The 27,326-nt window shown below is 47.1% G+C and overlaps 1 protein-coding gene across 1 annotated transcript in view; it reads right to left on the bottom strand.

Moving 5' to 3' along the window:
* The window catches only part of C10H1orf35 (chromosome 10 C1orf35 homolog), a 148,029-nt gene extending 121,685 nt beyond the window's left edge, over positions 1-26,344 (bottom strand). Inside the window, exon 1 of the mRNA XM_086941114.1 lies at positions 26,225-26,344. The gene's annotated coding sequence lies outside the window, so the exon portion shown is untranslated. The remainder of the gene's footprint in view (positions 1-26,224) is intronic.
* Positions 26,345-27,326: the final 982 nt, after the last annotated feature.

Here is a 27,326-nt window from a genome sequence, read left to right as displayed (position 1 = left end):
CATAACTAAAGCATGAAGAGGTAGCACACTGTCATTTGCAATCAGCAGATTTTACATTGAAATGGCAACAAAATTTCCTACGGACGTGGTTTTACTATACAATTATAAAGTGTACAAAAAATAATGTTTGGAAATCAAATTTCTGCAAATAAGTGTCATTTGCACATCACCAAGTAGTGTTGAATTGTTTTGCTCCTATTTGATTCTTTGTTTATATCACACTTATTTACAAAAAAAATGTGCTTTCACAATTCTGGATATATTTTGAAATATTTGTACTATCCACTTACAAGCTTAATTTAAATGTTGTGTTAGAAAAAAAACTGACACCTTCAGACAGTTCACTTGACAAAAATCTTTAACTGTAGTAAGAGAAAGAAAAATAAACTATTTTCCAAGTAGCAATTAGTAAAAAGACAAACTGATATTTGACCTCTTTCCTTGAACATACTGTAAACGTGTCAAGATAAAAACGAGATTTAAAGGCATCTTTATTGATCATTCACTTTCTGAATGAACAGAACATCCGTTCCTTTCCAGCTAAAGCTCACTTGCCAGAACGGACTAGTAGGTTCTAAAATAGCTCAACCTGATAAAATCCGACTCAACAGGGTGAGCAGATTTTTCGAGGGCTGTACAGCATATCCAGTTGCTATACATTTTAAGGAGAAATGTAATGATAGCAAAAAAAATTAGGTTGAGCCTAGCCAGCACATGCTGTGCAAGCACTGTCGCTCGAGACATGCTGTAGCCTACTTTGTGGGCACACATCCGCCCATGCATTTTCATTACTCATTTTGACTGTCCTTCAGAAAGGCTTCCCCTTCTTGCCGGTCAATCCTTCTTTTTTCTCCCACCTTGTTGGCCTTTGTATTCTCCCATAGAGCAGCGCCTAACTTCAGCTCTCATTATAGATTTGTGTTCAGTTTTTTTTTTCTGCGACTCTTTTTTTCCTCCAAGTTGCTCCGCTCTGTAAGCAGTTTGTTTAAAAACATTTTGCAAACACAAGTCGGTTGCGGTATTTTATTTGTTTCTATTGTTTGTGTTCAACCTACTCTTCTATACAATTGGGTGCTACACCAAGGAAGGTTAGAGGCGATGGTGATCAGTTTTGGGTTTGTTTATTTAATTTATTGGCTATTCTTCCATAGTTGTTAATCTGGTGAAAGGGGTTGTAGCGGTGTGCTTAAGCTTATCTTTGTTTTTGGGAATCTCCCTGTTTGTTTGCTGTGTATGCGCCCGACAATGGCGCAAGCTGGACTGGGTCTTTGTCTGGTGCATGTTGGGGGCAATCTGGAAAGGGAGGCAAGGCAACTGTGAGCTAGTATTCAGGTAACAGCGGGGCTGGGACAAGGATTGGTGTAATGGGATCAGGAAATCCTTAAATGCCTCGCCTTTTATACTAAATTAAGAATAAACATCATCTGACTGAAAAAAGTACTGGGGTGAAGTAGGACTACAACTCTCACAATGCATTAGGTTGTTAAATCGTAAGATTGGAGCACTGCATTCTTGGTGACCTGGAGTCACCCAGTATCCCTATTATAGCTTCAGAAGCAAGTTGTGCATTCACGTACAACTATTGTACAAAACCTCTTTATGTGCCATTTTGTAGTGGGCTTATCTCAGTTATACATGGGAATGGATGAAAAAGTTTCCCAGCTCGTCTGTGAATTGGAAATAGAGCCAAGAACGTGAAGAATTTATTATTTATACTGGTAGCAGCGAGGGACGTGCAGTCAGCGTTGCATACCCATGGAATGCAGCTAGGAGTCATCATCCGATTTGCACCGAAGACACCGTCCGCATGATGAACTCCATCCACTCCGGATCTCCGACGGACCCCTGCCCCCACCACATCTTCAACAAGGCCGACGCTGTCATCGCACCCCACCTGCGGGACATCATCAACACCTCCTTCGACACCGCTACCTTCCCGGAGAGCTGGAAGCACGCCGAACTCAGCGCACTACTAAAGAAGCCATCAGCCGACCCCACCGACCTCAAGAACTACCGCCCCATCTCGCTGCTCCCGTTTCCTGCAAAAGTCACCGAGAAGACCGTCAACAAGCAGCTGGCCGCCTTCCTCGAGACAAGCGGATCCCTCGACCTCTCGCAGTCTGGATTCCCGGCCAACCAGAGCACCGAGACTGCCCTGATCGCAGCAACCGATGACATCCGAGCCCTACTCGACAACGGAGAAACAGCGGCCCTCATCCTCCTTGACCTCTCCGCGGCCTTCGACACTGTCTGCCACCGTACCCTAGCGCAGCGCCTCAGCAACGTCGGAATCCAGGAAAAGGCACTGGAGTGGATCATCTCCTTCCTTGCCGGAAGGACACAGAGAGTCCGCCTCCCCCCGTTCAGCTCAGAAGCCACCGAAGTCATCTGCGGCGTCCCTCAAGGCTCCTCACTCAGCCCAACCCTCTTCAACGTCTACATGAGCCCCCTCGCAGCCATCGCACGCCAGAACAACCTCAACATCATCTCCTACGCAGATGACATCCAGCTGATCCTCTCCCTCACCAATGACCCCGCCACCGCCAGAGCCAACCTACACGAAGGGATGAAAGAGGTAGCCGAATGGATGAAGAACAGCCGCCTGAAACTGAACTCGGACAAGACGGAAGTCCTCATCCTGGGATCCTCACCCTCCGCTTGGGACGACTCCTGGTGGCCCCCCGCCCTGGGCACCACCCCCAAGCCAACGGACCACGCACGCAACCTGGGCTTCATCCTGGACTCCTCCCTCTCCATGAACAGACAACTCAACGCTGTCTCCTCGTCATGCTTCAACACCCTGCGCATGCTACGTAAGATCTTCCGGTGGATCCCCACCGAGACCAGGAAGACGGTCACCCAGGCCCTCGTCACCAGCCGTCTGGACTACGGCAGCTCCCTCTACGCCGGAACCACCGCCAAACTCCAGAAGAGACTCCAGCGGATTCAGAACGCCTCAGCACGTCTCATCCTGGACATCCCCCGTCGCGACCACATCTCCGGACACCTGAGAGACCTGCACTGGCTCCCGGTCAACAAGAGAATCACCTTCCGTCTCCTCACCCACGCACACAAAGCCCTACACAACCAAGGCCCAGGATACCTCAACAGCGGCCTCAACTTCTACGCTCCCAAACGCCAGCTTCGATCGACCAGCCACGCCCTCGCCCCCGCATCCGAAGAGCCACCACAGGGGGAAGGTCCTTCTCCTACCTCGCCACCAAGACCTGGAACTCCCTCCTGACCCATCTCCGCATGACCCAGGACCACCTCGCCTTCAGGAAGCAGCTCAAGACCTGGCTGTTTGAGCAGTAGCGGACCCCCTCCCCTAGCGCCTTGAGACCCTCCGGGTGAGTAGTGCGCTATATAAATGCTTGATTGATTGATTCTGCCCCCTTCCTAGTGTGAGGGAATGACAAAACGAATGATATTTACCTCGGTTTCCTTTCATTCAACACTCTAACCTCTGTGTCTGGTAAAAGGCAAACATGGTGGCGAATAATAGAAGGACTGCCATTAAATTTTGCAACTAACATTGTGTTGTATCAGGGTTCCAAATATCTAACCTCTGCCTCACACATTTACAGCCACACGTTTCCTGCTGGTTGGCCTTTTGTTATAGTATTCAATTGTAGATTTTACAGCTCTACCTATGACGAGGCATTGAATCGCTTTGCTGATGGACAGCATACAACTCGGTGGAGTCTTAGTTCGTAGTGCTAGTTGTAACTGGTGCATTTGATCGTAAATAGTGTGCAGGACCACTGGAATGATATAGTTGGGGATAACCAGATTATGCAGCGAGAAAAGGGAAATTTAGAAAGCACATTTTGTGGCAGTATTACAGCACTATTTTGTGATTTTTCTAAATGTTAATGTCTGGGCGAGTATTTTGCCTCATTGGCATTAGGTTAACATCTAAATACAACAAACTACAAGATGAATGATTATGTGGCTGGTACGGTAAAACCATATTTATACCGAAAACATCCGCCAAATCTCATATTTCCAGTAACCCTGGGTATTCTACATAAGATTTGGTAGAACACTCAGTTTGCACTGCTTCTAATTTAGAGGAAAGCTGGTTGTTTTTTTTTATTTTTTTTATTCCTCATATACCAATTTGGGTGCTCTAGACGGAGATCCTCTCCCCTCCCCCTGGCATCACGATGTTACGCCCACAGAATTTGACGCCAGAGAGAGCCGGAAAAAGATACTCCCCTCTAGTGTTTACGGTTTGCTTTATCCACCTCAGCCTCTGTGACTTGGCGACCCTCGGATTGGTTGAGGACTAAGCACCAACAGTACCCAGGTGAAATCATCGGAATACTCTCATCTGTTCCGCCATGCCACAAGGAGCTCCCAGATCTTAGGCTCTGAGGAATTATCACATGCTATATCAGACTCACTAATATAAATAATATACCTTAAGCAATCAGAGAAAGTGGGAGCATCTTCAGATTTCCATACTTTACATATTTCTCGCCTAGCCAATAACATCACATAGAAAATAAATTTAGTCTGCTGATTTGCAAGCTGGTAACCCGTCCCCAGACCGAACAGAATCATTGCCGGTGAAACCACAATCCGTGTTCCTAGTACATCCATCAAAAAACCCTCAATTTTTTTCCAAAACAAGTTAAGGCTAGGACATTCTACGAACATATGCATATCATCTGCCTCTAAAAATTTACACCTTGGGCAGCTATATTGTAGGTTTGTGATCCTTGTCAGTCTTTTTGGGGAGAAATACACCCTGTACAGTGTGAACAGATGGTTTCGTTTAAGAGGAGCGGATTTTACTATTCCGTTCACCAGACTAAAAGAGTCCCCCCACAAGTCTACCAGTTTGTTGCTATCCAGCCCCACAACATTTCCCCAGAGATTCTGAAGTTCCAAATCAGTAACTCCCTCTTTTTCCATCAAAGTCTCATACCAAAAAGCGAGTTCTTTATCCCAACGCCCCTTTCTATTTACAAAATCAAATTTCGGGTTAGATGTACAATCCCATATTTCCGTAGACCACCAGCTTGACAGCTGGTAATATTTAAATCTTGTAAGGGTTCCTCCCGTCAACATAGAGAGGGAATCCCACCCCAATAGCTGTTGATCATTTTGTAAATCTTTCCACTGCATTAACCCTGCTAATTTGAGAGGGGTTGACAGTTGGTCTCTAAGGCATTCTGGGGTCCCTGGAGAGTCCCATATTGGGGCCTGAGAGGCGTAGTATGGAATTTGTAATTTTCTCCTGAAGAAAACCCAATTCTTCAGAGCCGTAACTAAAACCTTTAGCCTGACCTTTTTGTAAAATCTGGGGTCTCCAAACTTAAATAAAAAGTATTCGTGGCCTTGGGGGATACCATGCAATATTGCTTGAAACAAACGTCCCAAAAAAGATGTATCTGCCTTACCCGCCATAACTCTGAAATTTTTAAAGTGGAAGGAATGGGCATAATGCAAGATGTCAGGTAGCGCCAGACCTCCCATTTTTAATTGTCTTCTTAACTTTTTAGCAGAGATTCTGGGCATTTTGGAATTCCAAATGAATGAACCTATTTTTCCTTGTAGTTTTCCCACCGCCTTTGTGTCGAAAGATAAGGGTATTGAATTAAACAAGAAAGTTACCTTTGGTAGTATAATCATCTTTATAAGATTAACCCTCCCGAAGATGTTTAATGGGAGCCCGGACCAACGCTGTAATTGACCACAGATTTCCTTATACACCTTGTCCAGATTAACTATCGATATCTGAGTAATGTCCTGGACTAACTGAATCCCAAGGTACCTCATCCTTATTTTTGTTTCAGGCAACACTGCCTCCTGGTTCCATTGCATGATTTCCGTTTTATCCTTATTGATTCTATAACCAGAGGTCTTTCCAAAAGCTTCTGCATGTTCAAAAAGTCTAGGTATTGCTACCTCAGGATTGGAAGTGAACATTAAGAGGTCATCTGCATATAGGGCAAATTTTAGATCCAGATCGTTTATTGAAAAGGGTTTTATTAAATGATCTGCCCTTAGTTTATTCACTAACGGCTCGATATATAAATTAAACAATAGGGGGGAAAGGGGGCATCCCTGCCTAGTGCCCCTTGATATTTGAACCCAATCTGAAAGCGTCCCATTTACAAAAATACTTGCCTTTGGGTTCAAGTACAGTGCTTTTATAGAGGCGATGAAGTTAGTAGGTAAGCCGAATGCGGACAATACATCCCAGAGATAATCCCAATTTACCTGATCGAATGCCTTTGCGGCATCTATTGCTACGATAGTCAGCGAAAGTTTCTTATCAGTAGCATAGTCTATTGCTGTGATGGCCTGAAAAGTCAGCTTGTTAATCTGCCTACCTGGCATGAAACCCCACTGATCCTCATGTATAATAGTTTTAATCACTTTGGCCAGCCTCGCCGCCAATACTCCTGCAAAAATTTTGTAATCAGTGTTCAGCAGGGAGATCGGCCTATATGATTCAATAATCAGTGGGTCCTTATTCGGCTTCAAGATTAAAGCAACTGAGGCCTCCAACCAGGTCTTTGGGATCGGTTCACCAGCCAAATATATTTTATTAAACAAGGAAGTGAGAACTGGGACGATTATCTCCGCACCAATTTGATATACCTCCACAGGGAGTCCATCCGGGCCCGCAGCTTTCCCTTTTGCCATCTTCTTCATCTGATTATGAACTTCCCCCTCTTTTATCTCAGATTTTACAAAATCAAAGTCGTCCTCCTGACACTGCGGAAGTCTGACCCCCTCCAACCATCCATCAACAACCAGATTGGATTTATCCTTGGTTTCAGAATATAAGGTCTGCATGTATCTTCTTGCCTCTTCCGATATTACTTCATTAGCATAGGAGACATCACCAGAACTTTGCACTTTGAGGCCGTTGATTTGATTTCTTGCTCTATCAGACCTAGCCTTCCATCCAAGGAGGCGGCCACATTTTTCCCCATATGAGAAGTTGCTAAGTTTACTTGAATCCCATTTCTCTTTAATGATCTTATCGAGATTCGCCTGATATTTCGATTTCAGATTTTCTAATTCTTGTTGTAAGATGTGTATATTAGCATGTTGTTCGAGTGAAGCCTTCTGCAATTGTTGCTCCTTTTGCTTAATCTCCTGTAATGAATTCCTCTCTATTTCCTTCCTATTCTTACTTCTCTTAATCATTATGGTTGTAAAAAAAACCCTTAAGTAGGTCTTGAAAGCTTCCCACACTATTTGTTCTGAAGCAGTTGCCTTGTTAAACACAAAGTATTCCTCCATTTGTCTCCTCAGGTCTCCCCTTATTTCCTCCTGTTGTAATAGCGATCTGTCTAATGTCCACCTTCTGACCTGCCCTCCCTGTGGAATCTTTATAGACAGGGTTACTACTGAGTGGTCCGATAATATTGCTGGAACATAAGAAGTGGTCATGACTTTAGATAAGAGCTCTTGATCAATTAAGAAAAAATCTATACGTGAATGATGTTTATGTCTGTGGCTGTAAAATGAGTAATCTCTGTTTTTCTGGTTTTTGATTCTCCATACATCTAAGAGACTAAATTCTTTCATGATAGTTTTAAGCTCTCTCTTCGATTTAGGTAGAGAAAAAGAAACGGCCCTAGAAGTACGATCAAGTTTTGAATCAAAAACTAAATTGAAATCCCCTCCTAAAATAATAGGTGTATCTTGCTCCAACAAACTGTTTTTTAAGCTAATTAATGCATCTGGACAGTCCTGGTTCGGACCACAGTAGACTCCACAAGTCAGCCTTATGTTATTTATAGTTATGAAGGCAGTCAACCATCTTCCTGTGTCATCAGTATCGTACTTTTCCACCCTTACCCCACTACTCACTCTAACAATGATTGCCACACCCCTTATTTTGCTGCTTTGATTAGAGCAGAGGAGATCTTGTATCCATCTTTGATTTTTGAAGGCAATTTTACATTCCTTCTCGTCTAAATGTGTTTCTTCTAGCATAATGATATGAGCATCTGATTTTCTCAGAAACTCACAGCCATTGATCATATGGTCGTCGCTGTCATCATTATTTGATATAACTATAATTTCTAAAGCTATTTTAGATACCATTGATATATGAGGAAAATTTTCTTTTATATTTTTTTACCCTTCCCCCCCCTCCCTTCCCTTGAGGAACCCCCCCTCTTGAACCTTGGCGATCTTATCGCCGTTGAGAGCCTTGTCCCTGGCCTAGTCCCTGCCTCACCTTAGTGTGTTTACACATTCTGTGTCAATGCCTCTATCTCTACCTCATATCTGTGTATTTTTAGTGCAAAGGAAAAAGAAAATAGTGATGAATAAAGTTTTTTTTTTTTTTGAGTTTTCTTCTTTTTGTTTTATTTTTTTTTTTTATTTAATTTCACTCGCAAACCCTTCTTCAAGTATTCTTTTTCTTTGTGTTATTATTTTACAATGTGTTTTTTTTTTAATTTTTTTTATACATATATTACATATATTTAGTTACGGGCCTCTCTTTGCGCTTGCTGAACTTCTTGATGGTCCTTCATTGCTTCCAGAAAGCGGTCTACTTCCTGCGGGGAGATGAAGTTATAAGTCTTGTTGTTCCAAACAACTCGTAATGATGCTGGGAATTTCATCATGACTTGGGCACCGAAACTTCTTAGTTCCTGCATACGTGATCCTAACTCCCACTGTCGCTGAGCTGTTACCTTGCCTACATCTGAACGGATTGAATATTTTACTGAGTTGATCTGCAATGATGTATCTGTGAGCGCCCTGCTCAGAATCAGCTCCTTTACCGAGAATGTTAGGAAGTTTACTAGGATTTTCCTTGGTGCATTCCGCCCAGAATGTTGCCGAAATGGATCTCTATGCGCTCTTTGGATTTCCTTTTCCAATTCAATGTCTGGTCTATCCTTCAATACGCCTTCTCGCAGTAGTTTGCATACTAGAGTCTTCACGTCCCCATTCTCTATTCCCTCCGGAACCTTTAGAAACTTCAGATTGTTTCTCCTGGAGTGGATTTCTAGTCGCTCCAAATCTAGTTGCAGAGACCTGTTCTGCTCTTTCAATTCCGTTATGGCCTTAGAGTGCGCCTCATACACTTTTGTGAGAGTAGCGACCTCTCCCTCTAGAGCCTCCGTTCTAGTGCCTATCTTGTCCATTTTATTCTCCAAACTTGTGCATTTTCGAGGGATCTCACTCTGGTTAGCTTCCGATGTTGCAAATTTAGGGAGCAAGCTTGCCAGGAGATCTTCCCTCAAAGTAAGTAAGAGGCTCTCTAAGCTTTGATTTTCCTTCCGCGGTTCGTTTGATGATGAAGCTGATGCTGATGCTGACATGGACATGGACAAGGATGCCGATATAGGTATAGATATAGAAGGAGATATAGCTATGGGTGTTGTCTCATGCTCAGGTTCTTCTGGAGTCTCCCCTAGATCTCCCAAGTCAGTCTCAGGGTCCAACATCAGAGGGGCATATTTGTTCTGGAGCGTGTCATTTGGTTGTGAAGGGTCTCCCAATGTATTGGCCGGGGGGGGCCAAAGGGGCCTGTCCTGTACCTGCATCAGTACTTGCTTGCACTACTTGCTTTGTTTGCCCACCACTTCCTTTTGAACTGGATCCAGTGTTTAGTGTAGGGCTGGAGACTGTCTTCTCCATTATCTTGAAGTAAGATACCAAAGAGGGAGGAGGTTTAGTTGACTTGGCAATAATACAGCCTTTCTTCAGCTTTCTACAATCCCCTAGTTTACTTTTTTCTTTTTTCTTCTGTTTTGGGGTTAAAGGGGTTAATGTGGCTGGGCAGCCTGGTCCCTTGCCTCCTGTGAGTAGCAGCTCTTTGTCGTGTAAGGAGCGCAGGAGGTATCTATTCCTAGCTGCTGGGGGGACAACAACCCCTGGAGTCTGCTTCAATATTAAGCCTGCCCCTCCGTTTTTTTGGCTCTCCTGGTCCTTTTGTTCCTGACTCCCCAGCAATAAACACACCCTCTCCTCAACACTCGTTGTGATTTTGGTTGATGCTGCCCCAATGTCCATTCCTTCGGGGCTCCTATACTCTGCTGGAGCCTGACCCTTGGTCCCCACCACTGACGCTGCACTGATCACTGCACTAATCCGCTCCCAGTGCTCCACACTCTCCTTAAATACCAAAGCGTCATTCAATATCCCCCCTCTCTGCCTTTCAGAACTAATCACGCTCACCGTGTTCACCGCTAGCCTTCCTCTACAGCTGCCATTCAGGTAAATCCTCGCCGCCGCCGCTCGTGTCCTACACCAAACTTTTGCCAAACACCAGGCGCCGCGCTGCTCTGCAGCCGCCCGTAGCGTCGCGTCTTCCGAGTAACTCTCCCGGGGACGTCCCATGCGTGCGCAGGTCCTAGCACCCCTGGATTCCCACACGGCGGCAACTCGAAGAAAGAAAACGAATATCTCCGTCAGAACCCTGAGCCAATATCCTCATACAAAAAAATCCCCGCATAATCTCACCGCTTAGTTCCCTGCATCTCGCTCCATCTCGCTCCTGCTGCCGGCACTGACAACACTGTCTCACTCGGCAGTCTCTCCTAGGTCCAGGACGTGCTCTCGCAGCCGGCGTTAGCCTGCTGCCATCTTCCTCCACCAGGAAAGCTGGTTGTTAACTGTTGTCGATGCAGATGGTTTAGTTATGCATTCATTGGCATTCCTAATGTTGTTTCTGCGACTGAAAGGGAATGGATAGCATACTGAATAGAATTTGTATTATTCTATTTAGTCATCCTAGCACACTGTGTTTTAGTCTGTTTCCGTTATTGACAACACATCATTAGAGCAAACAGAGTTGGTTCTGCTCACTGTGTTTTTAGGTCGAGCGTCAGCGAAAGCCTATTGTATTCGCTTTCGAGGGAATCTGAGACAGCGTTCGGCCACGCGCCTCTGCTGTCTCAGATTTGTCCTCGAGGGCGCGCACGGCGCCGTGCACATCCCCTGCCTCCCATTCACAGCCTCTCTCAATCACACACAGCCACACTCATGCATGCGCGCACACACACATACACCCACAGACACACATATACACACGCACAGCTACACACGCGCGCACCCCCCCAACCCCACTTACCGCATCGGTGCAACTCCGGAGTTCAGCCGCCACCGCAGGGCTCATCCTCGGGCATGGGAGCCCGCGTCACCACTGCTCCTCTCCTAGCCAGCCAATCCGTGGGCGCGGTCTTCCAGCAGGAAACAGAAGTCCCGCCCCACAGCAGTTTTCCGCACGCACATGTCTTGTTTCAAATGCAGCTCTTTATTGGACTTTGGCGCTGTGCTTGCACAAGAGCGGTCACGTGACGTAAAATAAGTTTTAGAAGCGGCTGTCACCTCGCAGACGAGAAGCCTCCTGCAGCAGCTGGTGAGCCCCAGACTTCAATCATAAATCATTTACCTGAAGACACCCGTATCCTGGATCTTTTAGAAACCCCATTCTACCCCTTTGGTCCAGGCAGTGCTTAGTTTAAGAATGCTTCCCCCCGGTACCCCCCACACCCGCCCCCGCCCCCCCCCCCATCCACCCTGCATTGATGCCTGAGTGAGGTGCCCCTACACGCCCTCTGCTGCCCTGAAGCTCAGCTCTCCAGTCCACTCACCGACAGTGAACTGTGTGCCAGTCACCCCAAGCCTCTACTCTAGGAGCTTTCTCGAGCTACATCCGGCTAGATTCCTGCCGAACAACCTAGCAAAGTCTGTGCGAGGATTGTATTATAGTGTATGGACCGCAGTGTTTACTTGCTGAAGATGCCAGTGAGAGCTGTGCGTACTTTGCACCCAGGGCATTAAGTGGGACGAAAAAATGAGGGGGGGGGGGGCTTGAAAGGTAGGTGACGCTTTGAGTGCAGCTCCTGCTATTGTGATTGATGCTGGATGCTACACGGTGTGTCTGAGTCACAGCGGCCGTCAAGTGTCATTCTTATCGCTCTCTGCCGGGGATTAATGCATCTCACATGCTTTCTGCACTTTAAGTGCTGTTTAAATGCACTCTGCTTGTTAAAATTTCTTCCCTCTTTATTGTGAGTAGGGTGTAGGATCCATAGTGCACTGCGAGGGGCTACTATTCTCCGTAGAACACCACAGTGTCTCAGTTAGGGCTGCGTGCCAATTTGGTTTCAGTTCGGCTCCAGGGGCCCTCACACTGGATCTTGATGTTTGTGCAAGATTTCCTTCTTCGTTAGCAGTGTCCGAATATTCTCACATTTTCCGATGGCCAATTATGCGATTTATTGACTTGTGTGGACTGCCATTCCTCTTTTATTCAGTGATGTTGTGCCACTATGTGTGGAACCGGAGAACTACACTGCCACCTTCTCCTAGTCACCCTCACACCCTCACTCACCCTCACACCTCCTCACCCGCCTTCACCCTCACCCCCATCCTCACACACCCTCACCCCCACACCCTCATCCTCACACACCCTCACACACAATCACACCCTCAACTCCCCTCACACACCCTCTCTCCCACCCTCACTCACCCTCGCACACCCTCACACCTCCTCACCCTCACACCTCCTCGCCTCCACACCCTCACTCAGCCTCACACCCCCTCACCCACCCTCACCCTCACCCCCTCATCCTCACTCACAACCCCCTCACCCTCACAACCCTCTCACCCTCACACACCCTCACATCCCCCCACCCTCTAACATCCTCGCACCCTCACACCAACACACACTCACCCTCACACCATCAAACCCTCACTCACCCTCACACCATCACACACTCACCCTCACACCATCACAGCCTCAGTCATCCTCACACACCCTCACACCTCCTCGCCCACACACCCTCACTCACCCTCACACCCCCTCACCCTCCCTCACTCACCCTCACACACACCCTCGCCCTCACACACCCCCCCACCCTCACACACCCCCTCACCCTCACACACCCCCTCACCCCCCACACACCCCCTCACCCCCCACACACACCCTCACCCCCACACAACCCCTCACACACCCCCTCACCCTCACACACACCCTCACCCTCACACACAACCTCACCCTCACACACAACCTCACCCTCACACACACCCTCACCCCCACACACACCCTCACCCACCCCCTCACCCCCACACCCCCTCACCTTCACACACACCCCCTCACCCATCCCCACCCCCTCTCTCCCTCACACACCCTCTCACCCTCACACACCCTCTCACCCTCACACACCCTCTCACCCTCACACACCCTCTCACCCTCACACACCCTCTCACCCTCACACACCCTCTCACCCCCACACAACCTCTGACCCGCATTACTCATTCGCCACCACAAAATCAATCTGTGCAACCATTCAACAACTAGTTCAAATATGTTCTCTCAATGTTTCAAGCTTTATTACAAATGTAACAAAAAGATGTTAATATTTCACTTCTGTTCTAGGAGTTTTTAACAATAAAAGACACTGAACATAATCTTCACAAGTTATTTACAAAAGTTTAAGCTATTGCCATTATAAATTACAATACCTTTTATTTAAGTATTAATAATGTAAAAAAAAAAAGCCATTGTTATTTGTAATATCAATACATGTAAGTCACGTAAATACAACACATATTGCATTACAAGTGCTATATGTGTCACATTTGCGAAAGTTATAACTATTAGCATTGTAAATGACAAAGCTATTAATTTCGCTATTTTCAAAAACAAAACCTAACTAAAAAATGTGTCATTTACAATTCCAATAGCTCAAACTTTCCTAATGCGAGACCTATTACACTGCAAATGCTTGTTACTATTTGTTGCAGTCCTTGTTAATACGCAAGATAATAAACAGACCTCTTGGTTTGCATGCAATAGGCCTAGAATTACTGTTTTGTAAATGTAAATGTAAATGTAAATGTACATGTATTTATATAGCGCAAATCGCCCACATCGCAGGCATCTATGCGCTTGCTTAGGGAACCCGTCCTGGTATTCCCCTGTGAGATACCCCGGCAGGCTACCCACAAGGTGAAAGCCAGGCATCCCGCCGCAAGGGGCCGTTGTGGAGATTAAGCAAGCTATTGCCCAGAGTCGCAGAGTGTGAACCCATGAGTCGAGTAGGCACCGGAGCGAGAATTATCGAGTCCGTGGAATTATTGAGCCCAACCCCCGTCGGGGCGGGGAATTGAACCCTGGTCCAGGGCCGATCTCAGCTTCCGGGTCTGCCGCCTCTAACCCCTGAGCCACACTTCTCCACTTGTTGAAGACTGGTCATAATGTGTCGGAGCAGACTGCTTTAACTCCATCTTTGGTCTCTTTCTGCGGCCCATTGGTATCAGACGCAGTATTGGCAAAATATTCAGGTGGTTACGTGCAGTCATTTCCATTAGTGCTTAATGTGCTTTCAGTCGCATGTATATATGGGGCAATATTGCATATTAGGACACAGGATTTTTAGGTCTCGTGACCTATCTATGCTCATGCGCATTGAGCGGAGCGAGACTATAGGGCTTTAAACAGACTTTAACTAGCTGGCGATTTGGTGCTGTGCCCGTGCGCTTTTAGGTCAATGCGCAAGCGCGTTGACCTAAAATGCGAGTGCACATCATCAAATCGCCATCTGTTCCCTCAGCCGCACTCCTCCCACACCTTTGAAGTGAAGCTTAGCTTCACTTCAAAGGCCCCTGCTGATTCACACCCTCATTGCCGCGCTCCCCGCTACGCCCCCTCCCCTGCCCGCTGTGTTGCATTTCTCCTCCCCCCTCCCCACAGCAATGCCCTCCGTCTTGTTTGCGTTTTGCTTCGTACTAGTTGGAGACCTGTATATTAATGTATGCTGGCATGTGGTGGCATGGTGGACATCTGTGAAAATCCCCAGCCTCTGTATAGGTGTTCTGGCTGCATATGCACTAGCACCTGGCTAAGAATCCTTCTCGCCCATTGATCGGGGATTCATGCGTTCATTCGCTGCTTAAACTGCTGGAGATCTGTCTGCTTCACATTGAGTTCGCCCCCCGCCCAAACCACCATACACGAATTGAGAGGCTGTCGGACGCTAGCTAAACCTCTTTAAATACATTGCTGTGTCTGGACAGTGCATGCACAGAGACTTCACACTGTAGGAGTTTCACCCCTCTTCACCTCCTAAACCCTGATTTTATTGCTGCACTGCCCTAGTTTATTTATTTATTTATTTAATCAGTTGCACAAGCATGGTCTGCTTTGGCCGTGCTTGTATATTTATTTAATTAGTTGCACAAGCGCTGTCCGCTTCGGCTGCACTTGCTTATTTATTTTTTTCATTAGTTGTGTTTGTGCCTACAAGAGTTCTGCAGCATGTGGCTGTAATGAAGAGATCTGCTCTTTAAACACATTGCTGTGTCTGGACAGTGCATGCACAGAGACTTCACACTGTAGGAGTTTCACCCCTCTTCATCCTCCTAAACCCTGATTTTATTGCTGCACAAAATTGGTTTGCTTGGATTGACATTCTGAAGGCTAGTACTGATAAAATCTTTTTTAAAGGATTTAAAGGAACAGCGTGCCGTCCGTCACTGGCCCCCAATCTCATATTGTTTGTTGCTGTGAACACCATGTAATGAAGTACAGTCCCAGGGGAATTGAAAAGGTACTATATTTACAGGATTCGCACAGACTTTTACTACATCGCCCTGCCAGGGCTGCAGCTGCTCGACATGGTGTGCCCGTGCAGACTCAACCCACCACACCCGAGCTCTGGCTTTTCAAGCTAGTTTGCAGGAGGAACTCGTTTCTTGGTCTCCCTCTCCCCATCTCCCCCTCTTCATGCTCTCCTCTCTCTCTCCCCCTCTCCCCCTCCCCTCTCCCTCCCCTCTCTCTCCCCTCTCTCTCCCCTCCGTCCTTCGCTCTCGTCCTCCCCCTCTCTTCTTCCCCTCCCTCTCCCTCTACCCTCTCTCCTTTTCCCTCTCTCCCTTTCCCTCACTTCCCTCTCTCCCTTTCCCTCTCTTCCCTCTCCTCTCTCCCCGTCTCTCTCTCCTCTCTCTCCCCCCTCTCTCCTCTCTCCCTCTTTACCCTCTCCCGCTCCCTGCTCTCTCCCTCTCCCTGCTCTCCTTTTTCTCCCTCTCCCCATCTCCCCCTCTGCCTGCTCTCCTCTCCCTCTCTCTCCCCTCCCTCCTTCGCTCTCGTCCTCCCCCTCTCTTCTTCCCCTCCCTCTACCCTCTCTCCTTTTCCCTCTCTCCCTTTCCCTCACTTCGCTCTCTCCCTTTCCCTCCCTTCCCTCTCCTCTCTCTCCGTCTCTCTCCTCTCTCTCCCCCTCTCTTTACCCTCTCCCTGCTCTCTCCCTGCTCTCCTTTTTCTCCCTCTCCCCATCTCCCCCTCTGCCTGCTCTCCTCTCCCTCTCCCCTCCGTCCTTCGCTCTCGTCCTCCCCCTCTCTTCTTCCCCTCCCTGCTCTCTCCTTTTCCCTCACTTCTCTCACTCTCTCCCTTTCCCTCTCTTCCCTCTCCTCTCTCCCCGTCTCCCTCTCTCTCCTCTCTCCCCCTCTTTCCATCTCTTTACCCTCTCCCTGCTCTCCTTTCTCTCCCTCTCCCCATCTCCCCCTCTGCCTGCTCTCCTCTCTCTCTCTCCTTCCCCTCTCTCTCCCCTACGTCCTTCGCTCTCTTCCTCCTCCTCTCTTCTTCCCCTCCCTCTACCCTCTCTCCTTTTCCCTCTCTCCCTTACCCTCTCTTCCCTCTCCTCTCTCTCCGTCTCTCTCTCCTCTCTCCCCCTCTCTCTCCCTTCTCTCTCCCTCTCCCTGCTCTCCTTTTTCTCCCTCTCCCCATCTCCCCCTCTGCCTGCTCTCCTCTCTCTCTCTCGCCTCTCTCCCCTCCGTCCTTCGCTCTCGTCCTCCCCCTCTCTTCTTCACCTCCCTCTCTCCCTCTACCCTCTCTCCTTTTCCCTCTCCCTTTCCCTCACTTCCCTCTCTCTCTACCTTTCCCTCTCTTCCCTCTCCTCTCTCCCCGTCTCCGTCTCTTTCCCCCTCTCTCTCCTCTCTCCATCTCTTTACCCTCTCCCTGCTCTCCTTTTTCTCCCTCTCCCCAGCTCCCCCTCTGCCTGCTCTCCTCTCTCTCCCTCCCCTCTCTCTCCCCTCAGTCCTTCGCTCTCTTCCTCCTCTCTTCTTCCCCTCCCTCTCCCCTCTCTCCTTTTCCCTCTCTCCCTTTCCCTCACTTCCCGCTCTCCCTTTCCCTCACTTACCTCTCTTCGTTTCCCTCTCTTCCCTCTCCTCTCTCCCCATCTCCGTCTCTCTCCCCCTCTCTCTCTCCCCCCTCTCTCTCCTCTCTCTCCCCTCTCTCTCCTCTCTCCATCTCTTTACCCTCTCCCTCTCCCTGCTCTCCTTTTTTTCCCTCTCCCCATCTCCCACTCAGCACCACCACAGCACCACTCTGCACCACCACTGCATCACTCAGCGCAACCACAGATTCACTCAGTGCAACCACAGCATCACTCAGTGCAACCACAGCATCACTCAGTGCAACCACAGCATCACTCAGTGCAACCACAGCATCACTCAGCGCAACCACAGCATCACTCCGCGCAAACCACAGCATCACTCCGCGCAAACCACAGCATCACTCCGCGCAAACCACAGCATCACTGGTTCAAATATGTTCTCTCAATGTTTCAAGCTTTATTACAAATGTCAAAAAAGATGTTAATATTTCACTTCTGTTCTTGGATTTTCGTCACAATAAAATACACTGAACATAATCTTCACTAAAGTTATTTACAAAAGTTTAAGCTATTGTCATTATACATTACAATCACTTTTATTTAAGTAATAATTATTTTAAAAAGTTAAAAGCCATTGTTATTTGTAATATCAATACATCTAAGTCACGTAAATACAAAACATGTTGCATTACAAATGCTATAGGTGTCACATTTGCGAAAGTTATAACTATTGGCATTGTAAATGACAAAGCTATTAATTTAGATATTTTAAAAAACAACACATAAATAAATAAAAAAGTCATTTATAAGATCAATAGCTCAAACTTTCCTAATGCGAGACCTATTGCATTTCCAATGCTTGTTTTCTATAGCCCTACCCCCCCCCCCCCCATGTTTAGAAATATGTGGATTGTAGGTCATCACCGTTCTGAGTGGGAACCATTGCAAACAATTGGTTAAGTGCCTACCTATTAGTGTATTTATTATGTGCTATATCACAGACTGGCTGCAAATTTCAGGTCCAAAAGGTGGGACCAATTGGCTATGCCAATGCTCGTTTTATTGGTGGTACCATGCCAGGTTTGAAAACATCTGCATAGAGGTAACAGAGAATTTGGTTTGATAACTTGAGCCAAAATGGATTACATCTCGGTCAACTCTACAACAAAGTAGCCTGAAATCAGACAAAGGGCTTTATTTGTTCCCATAATTGACAATGCATGGCTCCTATTCCTTTACTGCACTGCAATGCAGGCATTTTTGCTATTTTATATTTTGAACTGTGACTTTCTCATACAGGTAGATTTGGGTCCAGGATGATGCCCCGGCTACTTACCTGTAAACTTCATTACTCCGAGTCCTAGTCTTCCTCGCCACAGTAATCACTAATGAGCATGCTGCTCCCACAGAAACTCCAAGCGAAGTTAACATACTAGTCTCCCTATCCCTCCAACATGGCCCCCAGTGGCAACCACCAATCACATAAAAGGATACAAGATCCACAGCACAACCTGAAAACTAAAGCCGCATACATGAAGCCACAACAAAGGGCCAGGAGGGAAGGGAAACTATACTGTGGCGAGGAAGACTAGGACTCGGAGTAATGAAGATTACCGGTAAGTAACCAGGGCATTACCTCCTCGTCCGTCTTTCTCTCCACCGTAATCACTAATGAGCAGATACCAAAGCAATATCAGCTTCATGGATAGGAAACACAGCCCACACAAGCAAGGCAGCACCACAAAAGACAACAGTGACAACAAAGGAGAGAGATACACCCCAAGAAACCTCTGAGTACAGAACCAAAGAGGCAATGGCAACAGAAGCACCAACCCCAAGCCGGTAACAAGAAAAGAAGGCACGAGGGGAAGACCAAGAGGTCGACCAGCCAAACACCTATGGAAACAACCGGAAAGGCGGACCAAGAAACCGCAACAAACCAGAAGAACGCCCCCGAAACAAACGAGAGGGAACCACTGACTGAAACAGGCACCAAAAGGAGAGCCACCCAAAACCACCGGATGGGAGCGGAAGAGATGGCAACAGACCCCTACGGAGCAGTCAAAATGACAAACAAGGGACCACCACAGAAAAAGCAGCCGTGCAAGACCAAGAATACATCAAGGCACGCTACACAACCAAAAATGTGCAAAGGAGTCAACAGGAAGCAACACCCCCGCCGACAGATCTAAGAAGTGCACGTCCCCGTACCCCAACTGACCAATGGAATCTCGTGCAATGCACCAACACCAACGGAAGGTCCCACAGGGAGGAGACAACCCAGGTAGAAGGACCAGAGACACGAAAGACGAGCCTCAAAAGGCCCCACAGACACAAAAGGGATACCAAGAAAAGCTCCAAAGGTAGCCCCCTCAAACATAGAGGGTAGAAAGGGCCAAGCCCAACCAACACTGACCCCCCCAAAAAATATCCAGGACCCAACCAGGAGCCAAATCACAGCGTAGACCCCAATAGCAAAGGAGTCACAAAGCAGAGGGGAGCCCCCATAGTGGAACACGGCACGCAACTCCAATGAACAATCATCCAGGAACAGGGAACACTGCACAAGAGCCAATCCAGAAGGAACACGTACTGGAACACCGAAAGAGGAACCGGAGGGTCCAATAATGGATATGAAAGGAATGGCAAAGCCCAACCCGGACGCAACGCCGCCACCAACAACAGAGGAAACCACTGGGGGAAGCCAACTCGGAACCACCAGAGGCACCAAAGCCCCAACGCACCCAAACCCCAGCACAAATGCCGGAAGCAGGGTAACCAGAGGAAGGCGGACAACAGGCCCCTCGGCAACCGGAAGGACAACGCATCCACCTCCAAGCCCACGGAAAAGGCATAAAAAAGGAGAAACAACGGAACGTGTCAAGGACCGAAGAAGCAAACAAGACCACCATCCGATATTCAAAACACCACAACAATGGCAGGAATACCATCCGTAGCAGACAAAAATAACCCAGAGGGAAGAACCCACACAGACAGCCCGTCAACACACTCTCAAAGTGCAGGAGAGAAACTGCAGACAGTGAGGCCAACCATGACCCCGGCCTGGAACAAAGGAGTCGACAGAGGAAACTGAGGGAACGAACAACGTAACCCTCCCTACAGAGAGAAGCAGAACATGACACCCGGACACCAACACGGCAAACCGCCAGTAAGGCCGGTAAACGTCCAGCGACCCAACCGAACAGCCATCAGCCCCCTGCAACGGAGAACAAGAAAGCAGAGCCACCAACCACCAGTCAGCATCAAAGAGCCATCCAGAAAAAGTCCCCCAAGGCCACAGACAGACACGCGTAGTGACCGTCCGAGAGGGAACGAACAGAAACGGACAACATCGGAACAGATGACCATCCAGCCACCAACACAGAAACACCCTCACCAGGGCAGGCACAGGAACCCCCAGATCGAAATCCAGACCAAAGGGGCGTCAATGAGAAAAACAAAACAGCTCATCATAAGAGACAAAGGGAGAGGAGCCCAAGGCATCACCAACAAGCAGGAGGACAGAAAACCCGGACCACCAACCAAAGCCACACTGGAGGGCAAGTCCCCGACACCAGGGACCGAAACCAGACACCAGAGGCAAAGCCAGTGTACGATGCCCGAACACCAAACCCAACAGCGTCCCAAGAGAGCCCCAACGTACATCCGATCCAGAGAAGGAATCAGGAAGCATCTGAGGCACCAGAACCTCAGCAAAGACACGAGGGGAGGAACACAGGACAAAAGGCAAACCAATACGAGAGGCCAAAAGGACAGGGGCATGGAGAGAAGCATCCCGCAAACCGAAGGAATCCATAAGCCCAAAGAATGAGCAGAGGCAGGAACACCTCCAAGGACACCAACAGGTATGTGACGGAACCAAAACAGCAAATTAACCAAGGCAGATCCAACACCGGACATAGGCCTCCGTGAGACATCCCACCATCCAAAACAGAAACCAGGGGAAATCCATCACTGACCCGGGAAACAACAGGAAGGAACGGAAGCGTTGAAGAATAACCCCAAGATCCAACCCCAGCATAAAAAGACGATGCAGGTCCAGAACCTCCACCCTCACCGTGACACAGGAAGGACCCGGAACACAGCTGGCCCACATGGGAGGGGGAAGCAATCCCCGAACATGCAAGTCAGCCGCCACCCCAGCAACCAACATCTGCTGAAACATGCAAGGCAAGGGACTGAGTCCAGAGAACAAGAAGATCCCTCCAAGGCCGCGGAAAAAGAATGACCAACAACATCATCATGGTAAGTAGGAGTACCCCAAAAGTGTACCAACACCATGGAAACCAGAGAAAGAGCCCCAGTCCGGGAGCAGCACGCCGCAGGCATAACACCGTAGGACCCCAAGAAGCGCAGCAAATAAAGGACTTGAAAATGAAGAGCGCCAGAACGAATCGACACCAAACAGCTCCGCGACATACAAAGCAGAAGTCTAAACTGTGACGAAACCCGGGAACCACAAACCCACAGACAAACCCCCTCCCATGCGAGCAAAACAGGGAGGCCCGAAAGCAGTGAACATAAAGTCCGCTAAAGCAGGACAGAAACATGCAAAACGAGAGGGGCAGTTAAGAGTAGAGAACACGTATGGGACCCACCAGCGTGACCTGGAGGGAAGCCAATAACATACAGAGTATGCAGAAGCACAAGCGGAGGGAAACACCAAACCGACAAGCACCCGCGAGGCAAGTGCCACAAAAATACATGCAGTATCAGAAGCGGACGCAAACCACAAGCGAATGCAGCCCCCCCACCTGCCAGCCATAAAAAATGACCAACAGCAGGAAACCAAATGCCGTGGCCACAAACAGGAAGGCGTGCAGGGAAACGCACAGTGGACTTCCGATAAAGCATCACAGAACAGGCAGGATTCGAACCCTGGTCCGGGAAGGCGGGCACCCTGGAAAACACGCTGGGACTGCTACAAGCACAATGGCGGTATCAGGAGACACTAAGAAACATGCAGAGTCCGCTAGATCAGGACATGGCAACACGAGTAACAATATCAGGCCCCAGACAAGACGCCGAGCCTGCAAAGACAAGACTCGGAGTCAGCAGCAGAAACAGAACCAGCACTGAAAACAAGACCCCGCTAGTCTGCTAAAAGATGCATAAAATGCACAACAAGGGGGGATAAAAACAGAACAAATGACACTGCATTCCCCCAAAACGGAGCTCAAGAGTCCGCTAAAGCAGGACGGCCACCCCCCACATTAAGGCACGTACCATAAGGAAAACGTCCTAGGGCGGCCATCGGCCCGCCCATGAAAATCATGACAGAAGCCAGAGTCAGGATGTAAACCCACCGAATCGTTAGAGGGGGAAATAGCAAAATTACTAACAAGCAAGTCAAGAAGTGACCATATCAAGCACACAACCTCCACCATCCGCCAGAAGACGCGCAGCAAACAGCGCGCTAATCAACAGCAAGACGGTATGAAGCCACGCCCCCACCCTTGCCGGAAAACGAGCCCACCGAGCTCAGCAACTGGAGACACGGAAGCGGACAACCTCGAGGAAGGAGGGAGGCCCCATTACAACTCACCAGCACCACCGGGAGGTACGAAAAGAAGCAAGGCACGCCATGTCCGCTAAAGCAGGACTCGGCAGTACAGCCAAAACAAACATGTACGTGGGAGGGAGGGAACCGGCGAACGAACCACCAGCCCTCACCCCCCCAGCGTAGGCATGAAAACAATGAAGACACTCCGAGTCCGCTAAAGCAGGACTCGGTAGGACAGCCAAAAGATGCATGCAGGAGGGAGGAGGGGAACCCGTATGCGACTCATCAGCCCAATCACCCCCCCCCGGGAGGCAAGAAAACAATGATTTGGCTGTACAGTAAAAAGAAACAAGCATGTGGGAGGAAGGGAACCCACATGAGACACACCAGCCCCCCCCCCCCCCCCCCCCCCCCCCCCCGGCGTGAAAACCAACTCCCCATTATCAGAATGGGGCCCAAGAGTCCGCCAAAGCAGGACCGCAGCCCCCAACTGACCTGAATAAACAGTAACAGCACTCGGAGTAGTGCAGAAACAAAAAAACAAATCGTGCTGTGGATCTTGTATCCTTTTATGAGATTGGTGGTTGCCACTGGGGGCCATGTTGGAGGGATAGGGAGACTAGTATGTTAACTTAACTTGGAGTTTCTGTGGGAGCAGGATGCTCATTAGTGATTACTGTGGGGAGGAAGACGGACGAGGAGGTAATGTATTTTTTTATATCTGTCCCGGACGAATATAATTAATTTGACATTCTCTCACTTAGATATTTTTGTTTACTATTAGAAAATTCAATGATTATAGCAGGAGATGAGTTGTAATTTAATGAATGTACTGTATTAGAAATCAGGAATAGATGTTAACATGCACCAACCAAATTCAGCAACTGTTAATTAATTACATCTGTCATTGATTAAGTGTTGGTTTTTAACACTGAGTTTATTTCATTTTCTTAAAGAAAATGAAATCCGATATGACTCACTCCCATGCAGTTCAAGTTTTTAAATGGATATTACAAAAAATATTTTTTAACACTTTTTCCTCCAGATATCCTCTTTTAACTTTGATGAATCACTGCATAATCTAACTGAATAGAATATTAGTAGTACCCCGCAAAGGTTGTGGTGTATGTAAGATCCCTAGAATTCACCATATCCCAGAACTTGATCACTAGTAGCTGGGCTTCATCCCTAACATCACAACTTTTTTACCAACTCTAGAACTAGGTTCTAAGCCACATCCTGAGGCTAGAGCAAGAAAACACACTACTTCCTAGATTCCCCAAGATTTCAACACAGCAGCTAAGAATGGTGTCTGCACACATACATTCTAGACTTGCTACACCGAGAACACTTAGAACCAACATCTAATTCAAATCACACTGAATGCATTTTAAGGTAACATACAATCTTAAAATGTTTACTTTTCCGGTTGTAAACTAAATAGGCCTCTCTTTCAAAGACTACGGCCTCCCTAGTGACCTGGAGCACATGTGCACCAAGCCCAAAAGTATGCCTATACTCAGCTCTTCTACAATCACCCACACACATATGGCACGTGAAGTTGGCTAGCCTAAACCGTAAGCAAATGGATATCCACCCCTCAGAATACATCTAAAATGAAATATTCTTATTGGACTCAAGTTCAAAATAAACGTTATTCAATCTAATTAAAAACAGACTATAAAAGTACAATAAAATACATTACAATACTATAATAGCCAACAACAGTAAAACAATACAAAAGGACCAAATTAATTTAGGAGACAGTGGTCTTAAATCTGACGTATTACTGTTCAAACCCACTTCAAGGGTTCGAGGTGTTCGATAACACTAAGGAGGACAAGCTCAAGTTTTAAAACCTCGACTATAAAAAGGTATGCCCATTAACCTTACGACCAGTGCAAAAATGAAGGAGATCAAAAACCTGAAGTTAAAAGGGTCCACTATGAACTCCTACCAATGACGGGTCAAGAAGGGTACCTCAGGATTCTATCATACATAAAGACAAGGCCAATACGTATTATCAAATAGTCATGGTTGTATGACTTCCTGAGCGAAAGTAAAAGTATAAGCCATACATAGACTATTACAAATATTTCGTCCGGAGCAAAAACGCAGAGTGCTGTAATCGCTCTTATATCATCCGGAGCGTGAACACAAGTTTGAAACAAGAATAGACTGTTCTTACTATTTCATCCACTGCTAAAACACTGAGGACTTTAATCACTGTAGCTTAATAGTGCATACTGGAAATTTTAATAAGTCAGAACTTATTGGACTCAAAGGTTATGTGAATGCACCCAATGCCCTTGCTTCTCCATCCTCCTGAGGATATGCAATTGAATGCTTCTTCACTTGATTAAAAAGGTAATTAATCTGCAATTCTTAGTTATATGAATATAACTGTAGAGGCGCAATTACTCTTAAAAACCATGCTGGATCTATTCTTGTGAACTAAAATAAAATAATAAAACATGCAATACCAGCTGCAGCCTGTTAATGTCCCCACTGCTAATATGAGAAATTCTTGCAATATATTTATTGCTTGCTGAAGTTACTCCTGTACTTTTAATGATGGGCGTGCAGACAATGGCACGCTAAATTTGAAAGGCATTAATCTGCACACCATGCTCAGCCTCACACACACCAAAAGGAATTAAGTGATAGCTCAGTTATTGCAAAAATAGATAGTGATCTTCCATCACTATGAACCAATATCTTTACAGAAAAGACATATTATTGGGATGCAAGCAAACATTGCCTGCTCTAGATCAAATTTAAACAATTACCATTCACAATAACTTAAGCCGATTGATTCCAACAGTTGTCAGGGACCTACTACCCTCAACAGCTTAACTTCACTGGTTGTTGCACTTTCTAATGATCTGCCGTTGACAGATGAAATCTAATTTGCATATGGCTATATCAACGAATAATGCTACATCGATGAATTCTAAAAACAGCAAAATCGGATTCGATCCAGAAAATCACGCCTACCTATGTTAACTTCAGGTAAATATTCCTTTGCAACAATCATATTAAGAATGATTAACACCACACTCTTCCTGGTTTAATCTTTGAATTCCACATCTGGCCTTACTGACAATAGGTCTGTAACAACCATAACTTACCAGTATCCCAAATGTACCTCTTCATTTGTGCTCAAACTGTAAATGTTAGATCGCTGCCAGTAAAGATTATTTATTTTTAGACAGTTAGACACCACACCTTTTCTGATACACCTGAAAATTCTGGAATCACTGCATAAACACAAATATCTGGAAATGCTTCTCCACCATGTCATCAATGACCCGAGTCACTTAAGACGGTACTGCAACACCTCCCTGGACAATGTATTGTATCATAATTGTATTTATATATCGCTTACTACTGCTGACGAGGCGCCACATCACTTTTCAGCAAGTAGCACACTACTCTAGAACTCAAAAGGATTAGGATTTTAAACCAGCTCTGGTGCCCTTACAGTCAACAACATATAGTGTGCATTCTTGCTTGTTTCCATTTGCACCGCGATTTCAACGGCGACAAACGTCTCATGCGGAGTATAACGCAAGTTTAACCGTGCACCCACCTTTTTAATTTTAGAGGCTCTAGAGCTACAACTGTTTCGCTGTGTTCTGATGAGATTCTGTGCTGTTCACAGGCAGGGTACAGCGTCGTAGTGAACACTTGAAAGTCGTGCTGTCGCAAACAGATGACGTTTTGTCACGTGACTCAAATGTTTTTGTGAGGCGTAGTTTGCAAGTGAAGAGCTGCGCTGTTAATGGTCCGAGAGGATGACGAAATTGGGCGGGGCAGTTAAAACCGGAAGCAAAGAAGAGTACCCGGTACTGTAGACGATTGTCGATTGTAGCCCTTGCTTGGAAGAAATGCTCTAAGGATTAAGAGTGGAGTTTAGACAATGCACTGCAGTGGGGCTTGTGCACCATCCATGTGGTGATCAAAAGGCCTATGGCTAGGCCGTGGGCACCAACAGCAAAGAAGCACGCTGACATCGCTGCCCTCTGTCCGAGTGTGGCCTCGAGGCGACCACGACCTCTTTATTTAACTCCTCGCACTGGGCGGCCTTGCAGTCGTTAGTGCGTGCACAGCTGGAGGGTGGGAGGCACTCTACGTCCCTTTCCACTTTAGTAAGCGAACTGGTCCTTTCAGGTCCCAGTGCTCTCATTAGCAAAACGTTGCCCCTTAGTATATTGCTGCAGGTTATAACGCTGGCTTATCAGTGTGTAAATGTGTGACTGATGTCTTCGGCGGGGTTTTTAATGCATATTCAATGAAACATGTCCCTGTTTGAGACCGTCTTTGGCGTAGAATGCCCAAATGGCAGCTTTTAGGCGGTAGATACTTGAGGCCGTGCGATGTACGTTCACCTGATAATTTATTTTTGCGCTTTTATGTAGAGTGAACGAAGGAATTGGCCCTGCATCTATTGTTCATGTCCTTGGAGTTGCCAGCCAAAAAAAAAGTGACATATGAAAAATAAACAATTGATGGAAGGAACGCTGGACAATGCAAACAATCACCCCCAGTCACAAGGATCTGGGTTAAATCCATCATTCTTTTGCTCAACATACCACCCCAGTTTAGACCCAGCCATATGCATATCAGTCTTGACCCTGTTCCTTGTGGGAACAATCCAGCCCTAACTGCCAAGCCAGGTCCTCCCTGGACTA

The sequence above is a fragment of the Lissotriton vulgaris genome, chromosome 10 (genome assembly GCF_964263255.1).
Source record: "Lissotriton vulgaris chromosome 10, aLisVul1.2, whole genome shotgun sequence".
NCBI classification, from domain to species: domain Eukaryota; kingdom Metazoa; phylum Chordata; class Amphibia; order Caudata; family Salamandridae; genus Lissotriton; species Lissotriton vulgaris.
This window is presented reverse-complemented; position numbering and strand designations above follow the sequence as displayed.